General features: G+C 41.3%; 1 protein-coding gene across 4 annotated transcripts in view; it reads left to right on the top strand.

Annotated features, from left to right (window-relative positions):
* The window catches only part of COL8A1 (collagen type VIII alpha 1 chain), a 112,204-nt gene that overhangs the window by 57,047 nt on the left and 39,937 nt on the right, over positions 1-15,220 (top strand). The window lies entirely within an intron of this gene.

The following is a 15,220-nucleotide window of genomic DNA, read 5'->3' as shown; positions in this document are numbered from 1 at the left end:
ACCTACGCTACACAGAGAGAGTCTATCACCTTTTTTTGGCAACATAATGCCTCATGGTTGCCTCATAACAGCTATGAGAGTTAGGTGGAAGAACAGATCATATTAAATTAGGCAATAAAACAGATGTCTTAGTTGCTAACTGGATAAAGCACACTGCATGAGTCCTCTGAGTTTTCTGACTAATTTCTTTTAGGCATTATTTTTTAAAATGTCCACAGCCTTGGTGCCGGGTTAAACGCACTCCAGTCCAAAGAAACATCTCAGAATTTTATCAATAGATACTAACAGCTCCAATCCAAACAAACACTTTTGAATGAAACTCCAATAGAGTCAGTCAACACTTGTTAAAAGATGGCTGCTTTGCACCTTCTAAAGTCCTGTTTGATGCATGATTTGAACTGGGCAAGTTACAATTGTGCCCAATATCACTGTTAACAAACACAGGTGTAAGCGCAGTTTCCCTAGTTATCTACTGCCAAGAGGGATTTCTGTAAAACATTATAGAATTTTCCTTGATAATTTATAGAACAACGTTTTCACATGGTGTAATTTTCAGGTGCTGACACAAACCAGAGAACTATTTCAAATAGTGCGTCAAGCGCTATTGCTGACAGGGCAACAGTTGCCTCTGTGCCACTCAACAATGAAGTCGGCTAATGCAAGTTTACTTGAAACCCTGCAACAGAGCAAACCTTCAGCTCTTGGTTTTTTTTAAAAACATTCTTTCTGTAGTTTATCCTGGGTTTTGCACAACCTTTTCAGAATTAAGCACCCTACCAGACTGCTGCCAATGAGGATTGCTTAATTCCTCACTAAAGGAGAAATCTTGTTGTTTAAATAAAGTAGCTACTGTAGTAGACTTTCTGATATGTTAAGAGTATTACAGGATCTAGAGGTAGACTTGGGAAAAAAAGGAAAGTAGAGAAATTAAACAGTGTGCTATTGAAACATAGAGGACATCATTACACGTGATGTGACTACATCAGATACGGGTAGGAGTAGAGTGATTTAACTGGGTTACCTGCACAGCAAAGTAATGTGTGCTAATGAAATTATACTGTGCAGTAATGCTATTTTTTACATCTTTCTTTAATGGATTAAACAAGGTTCCTTTTTTGGCCCCACCTTCTGGGTGTGCTGAGGGAAGGGAAGTCACAAGGAGTCTCTTGCACAGACAGCCAGGCACCATACTGATGCAGGAGAGAAGGCCCTGGCTACTGCTATGGCAGACACTAGCTACTATAGAAGAAATGAGGTGGGAAGTAGTGGGGTAAGGGTGGGACAGGCGTACAGGCTTCATGCACTGAAAGAGTGGTGGAGCTGCTGTTGTTGCATTTCCTGGGAGTTCCCTGCTAGAATTCTTATAGAGTCAGACAAAGTTAACCCAGTGGCACCTGCTGAGGTGTGGCCTCTGCACATCTGCTCCAGCATAGGCTAGTGCTTAAAAGCCACAATCTGGCCATTAACGTTTATTAAGAAATGTCACAAAGTGTGACCAGAACAATACTTGATACAAGTCCAATTTAAACGAGAAACCTTAAATTTGTCTCTGGAAATATGTCAAAGAGCATCTACAGTGATTTGTAGAAAGGCTCAAAGCCACTATAGCTGCAGCTGAAGCTCAAGGGCCTATTCCTGCATGTCGCTGGGCACCTCCAGCTCCCAGCAGAGTCGCGGGTGTTCACGGAGCACCGTTCAGAATCAAACCCCCAGCTGGCACCTACATTCGGAACAGAGATTAAATCCTCTGCATTCTGATTAGATTCAAAGCATCCCTCCTAAACTCTGACCCATTATACATCAAAATTAAAGACCAGGGTATAAACCAATGTCATTTTGATTGCATCTTCACAGTATTTGGATGATTCTTCTACACGGATGTGAATTGGCCTGACAGCCAGATAACTACAGTTTTAAATGGGCTCTGTACTCCTCCTACAGAGCTCAGTGGGAAGCTGCATCCAATTCTCATCCCATAGTTAAATAAACCGCTGAGAATCTTAACCTAGCAGCTGCACTGAGCTGCAATACAGTCTAAGTGGGAACAGTGGCCTCATTCTAGCTATGCCTGAATGATATGAAATTAAGGCACCCTTAGTTTCCCATTCCCTACATGCAGACAGGCTGGCTTGTGAGTCCTTGGCATGACTGCCGCTTCCTTCCAGCCACCAAGCCCCAGGTACCTCAAAGCATTTCAGGCATCAGGTCTGAAGGCAAAAATCACCCCTGTGCAAAGTGCCAACACCCTCAAAATAGGACTGGAGTGCTGCAGAGCCCTTGTGCTGGTCTTCTGGCTTTGGGGGCACTTCACCCATTAAAACCAAAAGGAAAGAGAGAACCCTGGGGTACAAACATGGGGCACTTACAGTTAGGGATCTACATGGGTCCTAACGCGCTGGGTTGGGGAGTACATCCCACTGGCCTGTTGCATGACTATCCTACCTAAACTTTGCTCTCGGGGGGGGGTCTGTCTCTTTGCCAGGGTCTGTGCTACGTTAAAGAGACTGGACAATCTTGTGCATGGAATGTAGGTAGGAAGAATATTTTCTCACTGATTTTCTTCCCATGATTCCCACAACTTTAGAGAGGAATGGTGATTTATTGCAATGGATTTATGGTTCGTTCCAAGTGATTTGTGACCAAATAAGCATAATGCTCTTGCCCAGGTCTTCTACACAAGTTTCACATGTGTCTGTCTGTTAAGCTAGTGAGCTGTAAACTGGAAGCACAGAACTAATCTGAATTCTTGCAGCTTGTGAAAGTTCATCTGTCAGACCAGCTTCTTGAACAAGCACCCTGGGAATTTACTGGAAAAAATTACATCAGTATAAGCATTCCCTCAACATGCTGCAGTTTATTAAAAAACTTTATTGATTTTTTCCAAGCACCAAACATTGACACTTACACAGCCATGATGCTAAAACACAAAGAAGGCAAGAGAAATAAGCAAAAGAAAAAAATTAATAATGGGCCTGGCTTCATCTCGCAGTTTCACCTGTGTGAATCAGAAATAATCCCACGGAGTTACACCAGTTTAAGTGACAGGAGAATCAGGCTCAATAGCTACGGCAGGTACCATGAGAAAATAGAATTTGCATTTCTGCACCAGAATCCCAGGCCATCATAGACAGTCTCCTGCTTACAGCAATGACTGATACATGATGCCTCAGAGGAAAGAGTCTCCTTCCTCACATCAAGACCAATGGTTTACTTAAATCCCACTTAAACCCTCAGAGATTTTTATACCAGCCATTAATGTCATAGTGATCGACTGTTCTTGTATTATGGGATGACATTAAAAATTGGGATTGATCCATTTTTTAATTCTCCTGAAGTTAATGGAGCTATTGCAAATTTATTAAAATATAGATGAACTCAGAATTGTGCCAAATGTCTATAATTGTAGTATAATACACACTAGTGTGATTTGGCCAAGCATCTATAATTGTTGCATGATATATTATCTGGAAAGAGTCAGGAGACAGGTAACATAGAAATATTAACTCAAGCACTGAACACCTTAGTAACCTGGTTTTCAGGTGTTAATCATACCCTAATAAAAAAAAGAAAAAGAAAAGAAAGAGACCAGATAGTAATGACATGTAATAGAGACGGTGTGAACCATAAAAGCTTCAAAGACTAACTGAGATAAGCATCCAAAATTTGAATGTTTGCCTCAATTAAATTAAATTTGCTCTGCAAAACGGAGCTGCAAATCTGATGAGTTTTATGGTACAACTACTATCTTTCTTGCTTCTGGTTAAATTGGAAACACTAGAACATCTTTTCTTATTACATCGTCTCAGCACTTCCTGGGGGAACCAGGAATGTACAAAGGAGCACTACATGGAAGAAGGAAAAACATGTTGCCTCCACAAAGGTGTGCATAGGATGTGAGCTTCAAATTGGCTCAGATGAAAGGAAAATGCCTGCCACTTAGATTAAGGACTAGAACTACCCAAGATGCTGGAGAAAGTCACTAATTTCAGCTCCCTGAGCCACAAGGAAGATGTAAACTGGTGGGGGAAGCAGGCAATATTGCCACAGGGGCTGGACTGATTCAGTGCATCCGCCGCTGACCTGGCCACAGCCTCTCTTTGGCCAGTGCTGTTCACTTTTTGGGTGGAGCTAACTCACTGTAGGTCCCTTGGTGGAGGAGTGAACAGCCAGGCCAGTGCAGTGAATTGTAATTAACATTTCCCTGCTCAACTTCTTCCTGCCTTCCAGCACCATGTTTACTGACAAGGGCCTCTGCTGGTATAGAGCCTCAATCTAAGTCTAAACCTTTTTCGGCAGCCCTGATATTATAAAAGTCCCATAAACTATCCATAACCTGTAGGTACCATAATGGTCATTAGCCACCCCAGGTAAAATCTTGGTCCTACTGAAGTCAATGGCAAAACTCCCATTGACTTCAACATGGACAGGATTTCACCACCCACGTCTTAGCTGGTGTCATTGCCTTTAATTCCAACTGTTGTCATTCTCCTTGGTGCATAATTGACTGAAAATTATTTTCTGCTGGATCAACTTTAGGCTTAAGTCCAAGGCAAAGGTTGTGACATCTGCTCAAATGGGATTCCACACTGCTTGACTGAGTGCCCCATTCCACTCCAACCTGTAGCTATCGATTCCTCAATGGCTTTGGAACCATGGAATCATAAATTGAAATTGCTTTGTATTTTATGCAGCCCCAGGCTGCAATAAGCCTTAAAATGGGTGGATCTTCTAGGGAAGCCTGCTAATGTAGAACTATTGTATGTGAGTTTCTCATTTGGGGACCTACCCAATACTGGGATTTATCCAGTAGATTTCTTTGCTGGAGTGTTGCAAATGATGTGAGAAAATCGTCTGGGAACAGTAGTAAGAATACTAAGAAATAGTTTGGACTTTTATAGCAACTTCCATCCCATGATCTCAAAGCATTTCCAAATGTTGCTCAATATAGCCTCATAACCTCCCACTGAGAGGTAGGTAAATATTAATTATCCCCATTTTATTGATGAGGAAACTGAGGCACAGAGATGTTAAGATATTTCCCAACATCATATAGGCAATCTGGTGCAGATGGTCTTCTGAACTAATAACTCTGTTCTTCCTTCCTACCTAATGCTGTCTATGTTCGGCTGACTACATTGAATACCTTTCTGTATCCCCTCCAGTCCACCCACATTTTTTCTTCTTTATCTCAGAATATGAACTATTCCATAGAGAAGACTTGGAATAGTAAAGGCATTACTTTCCTGCTAGTCACGCCCAAGCTCTTTTAGTGTATGAACTCTGCAAGAAGTTGTACTTCAGGCCAATTAATCAAGAAAAAGCTTTAAAGATTTTTTTTCTGGTAGGAACCATACTGATGCTTTTTCATCTTTCTCTGATAAAGTGCTTGTTTTAGAGTCAAAGAATCACATTGTAATATGTTAAATTTTGGAAAACAAACCACCACAAACTCCCTTCACCTCTGTTTGTACCTCTTTCAAGTACATCCAGAAACAATTTAGGCTTCTTTCCCATGCGTCATTGAAGTAATCTGGACATACTGGGTATATTCAAGGGTAAGATGTTCATAGGTATGGAATCCTGGGAATAGCATTCATCCTAATGAATGGTATTTGATATCAGTGTCACATTTGCAGTTCCACCCATCTTCCCTCATCAAGCTTTATCTTAAGTTTAAATTAACTATGTCCTTGATATCACGTTTATCAAAGCCAAATATTTTAACCTCTCAGGCATCCACTTAAGCTTCCAACTATCCCGCTGAGAATTGGAACATCCCCTCAACATTGGCCAGACCTAATACTTTTCCTAATTAACCTTGTACTGTGATTAGATATGGAACCAAAGTCACGCACAAGCTTCAGTGAAAGAGAGACTATTTGATTGGGGCTGGTCATCTGCAATGTTTCCAACTACAGACATTAGTTCTTTGTATTGTTCTAATTCCCAGTAATCAAGGATTCTGGCAAATTCTCATATATCTTAGGATTTTATACTGCCACCTACACTATAATAACTGAGCACCTTCCATGTAAAATCAATAGCAAGAGTTACATCCCTAGTGGACTTCATGGATTCTTTTCTCTCTGTTTTTGGGGTCAAAACTCTGTTTATTTTAGATTTTATTAGTTTCCTCTTTTTTTGTAGTTGGTAGGATTTTATAGAGTAGAAGCAGGTGTCAGTGTCATGGTTGTCTCTTATGACAAAAAGACTTTTTCAGAGATGAAGATTTTGCAGTGTTTCCTAAAGACAGTCAGACTCTGGATTCAGCAGATCTTCTCCAAAAGTATTTTCCCATTGCTGGAGCCCTTCGACGGAGAATTCTCTATCGCCAGGTGTCATGCCCTTTGTCATGGGCTTTGCAATCTGTATTGTCCCCCAAGAGCAGAGCTGTCAAGGAGGTTCCTAGACTGAAATTCAGAATTGGATGTACCTGGGGCTTGATCCATTAATTGCTTTGAAATGTAGGGCAAAGGCCTTAAATTGGCATTGAAAGCTGACTGGAAACCAATGGAAAGACTTGAGCAAGGGCCTGATATGCTCACAGTGGCCCAAGCCAGGGAGAAGGCAGGCAGCCTCATTCTGTACTAGCTGTACCAGCCTATGCATTGTCTTCACATTTAGCTCCAGGTACAGTGACCTACAATCATCCAGTCTGGAAGTGACAAATGTATGGATCATAGTAGCTCGGTGTTCATCTGGGAGGAAGGGACAAAGTTTCCTAGCAAGAACTGCTGTTGCAAATGGTTTTTAGCACCTATATAGCATGTGATTTCAAGACTGAAAGAGATGAGAGAGGGGATAACTCTAGCAGTTACTTCTCTCATGCACATATAGTTTGAATATTTGATCTATTCACAGAACCCATCACCCAACTTCAGTTGGCTGCTGTGCGTAAGAACAAGTAGTCCCACCTCACCCTTCTCACCATCTACAGAAGTGGCTGGTGTAAGACTCTACTTTGTAGTCATGCAAGTTAAAAATTTCACTAACTGTCTAGCATCATTAAATAGCAACCTGTTCTTATTGAATCCTACTTGGTTAAACTGAATTATACTTGAGAAGATTTTTTTCTAATCTGCCTACCAGAACCATTGCCAGTATTTTACAGTCTACCTTTTTTATGGAAATCAATCTATATTTTTTACATTCACTTGGTACCGTCAAAAGCTTGAGGATTACAATGATTAGGAACATTCTTATCATTTGGGATTCAAAAGCTTCCTGTCCATAACAGACTCAGACATTTGCCTGCAAATTATTATTAGCACATCTTTATAGAGTTGTCTCAGGGATCCATCAAGCTCTGGACTCTTGCTGGCTTTTTACGGCATGAATTGCTTCCATAATTGCCTGCTAGATATGCTCCTGTCCCAATGTTCTTTCTGTTCCTAAATTGGCTGTGAGAGTTCAACTGAGTGAAAGAACTTACTGTATTCTGCAGTATATGAATTGTCCCTGGCTGCATAAATATTTGAGAAGAAATGCTTCATTTAGAGACATCACTTAACATTCTCCTTTTGCCAGACCATTTTATTAATTAAAATCGGTCCTTTGGCCATAGTTTTCTCTATTACTAATGCAAGATGGAGCGGACTATCATTTCTAGACTGTAGTATACTTTATCTTGTGGCTGCTATGTCATCAAAAGACACTTTGATGTGTCTTTGTATAGTATTACAGCTCAGTCACCTGTTAAATATTCTAATCTGAGTCTCTCTAATAAATCATTTTGAGTTGCTGAAATTATGAAAAAAATCCCATCTTGGAAGGAACGCTTTACTTGTGTGCTGCATGTTCTAATTAGCTAACTACAGATTCTAAAAATAGACAGTAATTCAGTGCTTGAGAATGTTCGGTACATTCCTCAGGGCTCACTATGGCTAGTCTAAAGAACAGGAGTACTTGGGGCACCTTAGAGACTAACAAATTTATTTGAGCATAAGCTTTCGTGGGCTACAGCCCACTTCATCAGATGCATAGAATGGAACATATAGTAAGAAATATATATACATACAGAGAACATGAAAAGGTGGAAGTAGCCATACCAACTGTAAGAGGCTAATCTGTGGCCACAAGGTGCACTCCATCTGAAATATGGTTTAAAGCGTGGGTACATTTCATGATCTTTTGACGCATAGAATATCAGGGTTGGAAGGGACCTCAGTAGGTCATCTAGTCCAACCCCCTGCTCAAAGCAGGACTAATCCCCAATTTTTGCCCCGATCCCTAAATGGCCCTGTCAAGGTTTGAACTCACAACCCTGGGTTTAACAGGTCAATGCTTAAACCACTGAGCTATCCCTCCTCAAGCAATGGTCCTTGTTGCAGTATTTGCCCTGTTGACCTTGGACCAGGTTTGATATTCCTATAGAGAGGATGGATGGTCCAGGGGTAGCGCACTAGCCTGGGATGTAGAATACCCAGTTTCAATTTTCTTCTCTACCGCACATGTCCTGTGTGACATTGAGTAAATTATTTAGTCTCTGTGCTTCAGGTTCCCATCTGCAAAATGGGAATAATAGCACTGCCCTGCTACACTGGGGTGCTGTGAAGATAAATACATTGAAGATTGTGAGGCTCTCAGATACTATGGTTTCAGAGTAGCACCTGTGTTAGTCTGTATCTGCAAAAAGAGCAGGAGTACTTGTGGCACCTTAGAGACTAACAAATTTATGCTCAAATAAATGTGTTAGTCTCTAAGGTGCCACAAGTACTCCTGTTCTTTTTTCAGATACTGTGGAGATGGGTGCCATATAAACTCCTTAGATAGATTCAATCTCCACTATTGTAGTACTGAAAAAATTCTCCTAATTACCTGTAATGGAGGAAGCACTTTAACGTCTTGCCTTAAAAGAATAACTAACAGAGTGTGAATGATTTTGTCCTTTGCAGCCAACAGTGGGGTTTTAGTCACAAGGATGGTGTTTTTTAATATGCTGTCAGAACTTGTCACTCTCTAAACCCAAAACATTTTACTGTCTGATGGAAAGGGATAAAGATAATGATTTTTAAAATGGAGTGCTGGTAGATAATCTTTGTCTGATTTCCTACTCCAGAGGTGGATAGAATCGGTACATCCTCTTGTGCAAGTAATGATCAACAGTTTTCGTATGAAAAAATTAAAATTTTCTGCAATTTATATTTTGAGATTTGCTTGGTTTTGCTCATTCTCAGCAGTTTGGGTTTAAGGTCCTGATACAACAAAGAATTTAGGCATATACCTAGCTTTAAGCAAATGAGTATTCCTATTGAACTACTCACATATTTAAAATTAGGCATATGTTTAAGTACTTTACTAACTCGGGGCCTTAGAGACTAGAACAGAAAAGAAAATTAGGCTTTACCTCTTCTATATGCTGTGAGATTCCACATGCCCAAAATGTTTCTGTGCTGGCTTTCTCTTTTAGCCAGTGAGTAAAGCTGCATTACTGTCCAACAATTCAGTTATCTGGGTATTGGCAATGGGGAATGTGATTTGTGTTTCCTTCTTTCTTTGTGTCTGCCAGTACTAAAAATTGGGGTAATAACCAGAGATCCTGTCCTCTATGCAGTTAACACAATATGTAATCTTTCTGCCCGAGAATACCAGGTAAAAATATTAGATAGTATGCAATTCGTATTTATGATCTCTACAATAATTCCTTTGAATAGGCTAGCCAGCAGTTAGTACAGTACTTGTACTTATAATTTATCCTTTTAAGACAAATGACAGGGAAGTGTTTGATCTGAGAGTGGGTAGTTTAAATAACAAATAAATAAAGCAGCAAGAGTTGGATAGTACCAGTCAGAGCTGGCTACAGCTGAGGATAAGGACCTGGACCCGGCAAATATTGGCTACAACAGATACTTGCAAGTGGTGTGTTCTGATTTTATGAATATATATCCAAAATGTGCATTTCATTACATTTTTCCTTACAAGAATTGATACATTTCCAGAAGGGATAAAAAATGATAGTTTGTTGAATGTAACAAATAATACGGAAATGGAAAGGTTTTACTGTTTGTTTTAAAGAGGCATACAAAAATAACCCAACAATAATCCCACCATATCATTTACACCTAATCTTTCTTTTTACAGGTACCTTTCACAGAGGTGACCAATACTGGCTGGCCCTAGCCAACCCTATTAATGTATTAGACAATTTAAAAGTTGGAACTAGGGAAAATTTCAGCTAAGAAATCAACAGTCACGCCAGGGCACAGGTTTCATTACAAAACACAAAACTCAGTCTAGGTGCCTTGAGTACAGACACACCACACACAGCTATGTGCAGGTGTGCCCACACACAGAGATGCAGTGATATATAATTTTAACTTTGAAGGCCTAGAAGAATTAAGATTCAACACCCAAATTGCTCCTTTTAAGCTTCCTGGCACCTTGAGTCCTTAATTGCATAGTTCAGTGTGCTCCTCTGAAACTCTAGGACCATTCACATACAATTGTGGGGTTGGTGATGTGCGCTCTATCCCTGTCCGAGTTTGTTTGGCTGAGAGCGTTGGAAGGTCATCGTAGCCATAAGCCATTGTTTCTGAAGATCTCTTGGGAACTCATCTAACATCTCCTTGGGTACTGTGACTGTGTGTCACTTCCATGTAAATATCTCGTAAGTAGCCAGATTGTGCCACAAGAATAAATTGTTTTACGGAATTTCTATGGAGGCCAACAGCCTAAAGGAAAGGTAACATCTGTGTCTGCATGTCAGCAAGTCACACGCACATCCCAGCTGCTGATTTCTCCAGTAGCCTTATCACAAGGAATTCAGGATCAGTTTTTTTAAAGGTATTAGGTACCTAAAAATGCAGATTGGCATCTAGTGAGATTGTGCCCAGGTGCCTAACTCCTATTGATTTTTAGCTCTAAGTTACTAGAACCAAATGAAAGGAAATATATTTTTTGCTTATAATTTTAGATCGGGATGAAATACTGTGTTACCTGAGAAAGAAGGGGGAATTATTCAGAGACAGTGAGGCAAACTAACAATGTAGTAAAAGGAACTTCTTGCTTTCATTGGCTTAAGTTAAGATTTTTACAGCTAGATCTCCAAAGCATTGCACAGATTCCTAACGATTTTATTCATGTAATGCACTCACTGAAGTCTATAGGAGCTGCATCATTAAAACCACCCATTTAGTTCTGTAATTTTAATCTTTAATTCTTCTTGCTGTTTTAGCATAAGTTTTGTTTCCCGTTCATGTGTTTAAATTCTTCTGTGTAGTATGAAAAAAAATCATAATATAAATCTGTCCAGACTGGGGCAACATGCCACTATTAACAGTTGCTCTTGTCTTCATTTTAGAAAGTGTCAAATTTTTACATAGGATCTGCAAAGGCAGAATATCTGATAGTGGTTAGAGCAAGGAACTGGGATTTAGGAGTCATTGGATCAGTTGCTGGATCTGCTATTGATTCATTGTGTGATGTGGGGCAAGTCACCACCTTTAAACAAAGATAATGTTTATCTACCTCATAAGGGTGTTGTCAGACTAAAATCATTAATATTGGCTTAAAATACCTGATGAGAAACATGGTCTTGCTGTAATTCAACAAGGCACTTATGCATGTGCATAATTTTAAGTATGTGAATGGTCCAAAGTCAAGGACATAAAAGTGATCACTCACATGCTTAAATTTCCTGTGTGCTGAAATACCTTGCTGAATTGGGGCCTTCAAAGTATTCTTCTTCTTTCATGTTCATATCCGAAACATCCATTGTTCATCTAGAAAGAAATTCTCACAGCTTTCTTCTAACGCTGAACAAAATCTGTGCCCAAACTGCAAGGTGCCGAGCACCTCTTGAGAACTGCAGTTGTGCAGGCACTCAGCATGCAGCTGGATTGGGCCCCCCTCTATGTAGGCATTGGGTCAAAAAGAAGAAATATGCTAAATGGCAAGAAAATTTAGGTCATGCAGTGGTGATTCAGAATACAGACATTGTTATCACTGGATCACATTACATGAAGCGATGAATGCCTTGTTTTAGTTTGATGGCACGCAGGAGCACAGTCCAATGGCTGATGTTACCCATCCTATTTATCTCCTTTCTTCACTAAATAGGAAGCAAGGTCCCTTTCCTTATCCAGCCAAACCAAGCCAGATATGAAGCATTAGTAAAATACCTCTAAGAGTTGATTAACATGATTCTTTTCAAAGAGCAAAATATGTGGAATTCTTTTTGCAGAATAAAAATCTGATAAATTTAACAGGGTAACTGTCTGGACAATTCTATTTTTTTTTTTTTAAGTAAAAGTGACAGTCATGGCATTAGCTGCTTCTGTTAATATAATCAGTCAATGGTAGAAACTTTGCTCATCATTTCAGATGCAGTCATGCCAAATACAATCAACTCTATTTTATATATTTTGCAGAAGAAAATGAAAAAAAGCCTTTCCCTCTGTGTTGCTTAAACTCCTGGTTCCGGTTCCAGTAGCTCAAAGTCTTGACAATAATTGCAATATTGCATGCTGCCAGCATTTGCAAATTCAGTACAAACCTCTTTATATTTATTTCACACTTTATAAAAAAAAAGTGAGAGTTTTGCACCTGGATAGATACTTATGTTTTTTGGATCATGAAGCACTAAGGATCTTGAGTTACACTGATTTCTACCCCTCATGTCTCATTTTTCTCATCGTTTAAACAAAACAAAACAGTAATGTGACTTATCTGTCATAAGCAATTCTAGTGTTCTTCTCCTAGAATTTGGTGTGCATCTAGAGGGAAGCTTCACAATTACATAAAAGTTTGTGTGTTTCTATGACAGCGGGAAGGAATTCAGAAGTTGCGAAGGAGGCACAGACACTGAAAAAGGAATGTGATATGCAAACAAGAGCAAATGATGTGTATTCTCACCCTTAAATATAACAAAACCTTTAAAAATAATGTTCAGTGTAAATCCGCTTCCTGCCAGCATTAAAAATTGCAGTTGAAAGTGCAAATACCAGTTCTATGATGTACACATTTTGTGGTGCAGTTTACAAAACCCTTCATATGGTGCCCGTTTGAAAAATGTGGCTGTATATACACCTTCCTCCTGCTTTTCTTCACACTCAGTCTTATATTCCTCAGCAGTTCTTATTCAGAAACAATTTCCCATTGAAGTCAATGGGAGGGTTGCTATGTAAGCATCCGACAGCATTTGGCCCTATTTTTCCCCATAAAAGAGAGAACAGTATTTCAATCTAGATTACTTAGGCCTGTTTTACACTACAGGGTTAGGTCGAATTTAGGCGCGTTAGGTCGATTTAAAAATGATTGCGTCCACACAACCAACCCTGTTCCATCGACCTAAAGGGCTCTTAAAATCGACTTCTGTACTCTCCAGTGAGGGAAGTAGTGCTAAAAGTCGACTTTCCTGGGTCGAATTTGGGGTAGTGCGGACGCAAATTGATGGTATTGGCCTCCAGGAGCTATCCCAGAGTGCTCCATTGTGACCACTCTGGACAGCACTTTGAACTCCGATGCACTAGCCAGGTACACAGGAAAAGCCCTGGGAACTTTTGAATTTCATTTCCTGTTTGGTCAGTGTGGCGAACTCGGCAGCACAGGTGACCAGGCAGTCCTCCCAGAATCGTAGAGCATAGAATGTTTCTACGCTCCCCCTATCATCTCTGTCCCTGAGGTTATCGCAGATTAGAAGGTGAAAAAAAATGCACTCACAATGACATGTTTCTGAGCTCATGCAGTCCTCCCGCACTGATAGGGCACAGCTTAATGCATGGAGGCATTCAGTGGCAGAGGCCAGGAAAGAATTAAGCATGAAGAGCGGAGGCAGGATGCGATGCTGAGGCTAATGGGGAAGCAAACGGACATGATGAAGCATCTGTTGGAGCTGCAGGAAAGCCAACAAGAGCACAGATCCCCGCTATATCCACTGTATAAGCGCCTCCCCTCCTCCCCATGTTCCATAGCCTCCTCACCCAGACGCCCAAGAACGTGGGGAGAAGGCTCCAGGCACCCAGCCACTCCACTCCAGAGGATGGCCCAAGCAACAGAAGGCTGTCATTCAAACAGTTTGATTTTGAGTGTGGCTACAATAAGCAATGTGGCCTTGTCCTTCCCTCCTCCCCCACCCCACCCGGGCTACCTTGTCCGTTATCTCGGGTTTTTTTTAATTAATAAAAAAAGAATGCATGGTTTCAAAACAATAGCTGCTTTATTTTGAAGGGGGGAGGGTGGTTGGCTTACAGGGAATTAAAATCAACAAGGGGCGGGTTTGCATCAAGGAGAAACACACACAACTGTCAAACCAAAGCCTGGCCAGTCATGAAACTGGTTTTCAAAGCCTCTCTGATGCGCAGCGCACCTTGCTGTGCTCTTCTAATTGCCCTGGTATCTGGCTGCTCAAAATCGGATGCCAGGCGATTTGCCTCAACCTCCCACCCCGCCATAAACTTCTCCCCTTTACTCTCACAGATATTATGGAGCACACAGCAAGCAGCAATAACAATAACAATGGGAATGTTGGTTGCGCTGAGGTCTGACCAACAGCGCCAGTGAGCTTTTAAATGTCCAAAGGCACATTCTACCACCATTCTGCACTTGCTCAGCCCATAGTTGAACTGCTCCTTACTACTGTCCAGGCTTCATGAATGGATCCCCCGAGCTCGTCACGGGGAGCAGGAGAGCAGAGTTGCAGGGGAAGTGATGGAGCTGTACACCATGCCCTGGTGGTTGCTAGGAGCCGGGCAGGGAAGACGTTCCCAGAACCCCTGGCCAAGCTACATGTCCGGCGAGGACGGTTACCAGTCCTACTGCGTCTGCTGCCAGCAGCACCCAGGAGGACCAGTATGGATCCCCCGAGCTTGTTGCTGGGGAGCAGGAGAGCAGAGTTGCAGCGGAGGCGGTGGATGACGACGGTTAGCAGTCCCACTGCACCGTCTGCTGTGAAGGCAAGGAGCTGCTGCTGTGTAGCAATGCAAGCTGCTGCAGGTGCTTCTGTCTCGATTGCTTGGAGGTCCGGGTAGGGCAAGGTACCTCGGCCAAGGCAAAAGAGCAAGAGCCCTGGAGCTGTTACATGTGTCAACCACAGAAGTGCTATGGAGTGTTACAGCGCCGACCAGACTGGAATGTACGGCTGCAAGACTTCTTCACCAGCGACAAAGGACAGGAATATGATGCACCTAAAATCTAAAAAGGCCCACACATTTCCCAGAGTCACTACCTTTGATAACAGAATGTCAATGATTGCATTGGCTACTTGGATAACAGCAGCCCGCAC

The sequence above is a fragment of the Terrapene carolina genome, unplaced genomic scaffold (assembly GCF_002925995.2).
Source record: "Terrapene carolina triunguis isolate 2854851 unplaced genomic scaffold, T_m_triunguis-2.0 Scaffold558, whole genome shotgun sequence".
NCBI classification, from domain to species: domain Eukaryota; kingdom Metazoa; phylum Chordata; order Testudines; family Emydidae; genus Terrapene; species Terrapene triunguis.
This window is presented reverse-complemented; position numbering and strand designations above follow the sequence as displayed.